We start from the raw sequence: 546 nt of genomic DNA on the forward strand, positions 1-546 counted from the left end.
GCGGAGAGAGAGAGAGAGAGTTGTGTAGTTTCGGAGGGTTTAGAGCAGCATTAACTTAATCACTTTTTTATTATTAAGTAGGATTTAAGCATTTCGTTAATAAACTTGTACATATTGATGGTGCTTATTATGGGGTGCTTAAGAAAATAATTTTTTTTTTTTTTGATAAAATTTATTTATTACATCAAACATATTAAAAGATAACATTTTAAACATAGATTTAAAAAAACATTAAAATAAAGATTAGATTAATAAAAGAAATTAATTTGAAAAAAACATGTGAACTCATTGGTTGTCTTCATCACCTCCAAATCTATGCCACACATGTTCAACCAAATCACCTTTCAGTTGTTCATGCATTTGTCGATCACGAATTCTAGTTCGAACACCCATCATATTGGCGATATTTGTAGGGATATCTGTATAATACGTGAGATCGACATGTGAACTTCCATTGTCTTCTCCGTGTTAGAAATCGGAAAGATCAAATTGAGTGTATCCATCTCGTTCGTCTTCTACTATCATATTATGGAGTATGATACATGC

Source organism: Brassica oleracea, chromosome C5 (assembly GCF_000695525.1).
Source record: "Brassica oleracea var. oleracea cultivar TO1000 chromosome C5, BOL, whole genome shotgun sequence".
NCBI lineage: Eukaryota > Viridiplantae > Streptophyta > Magnoliopsida > Brassicales > Brassicaceae > Brassica > Brassica oleracea.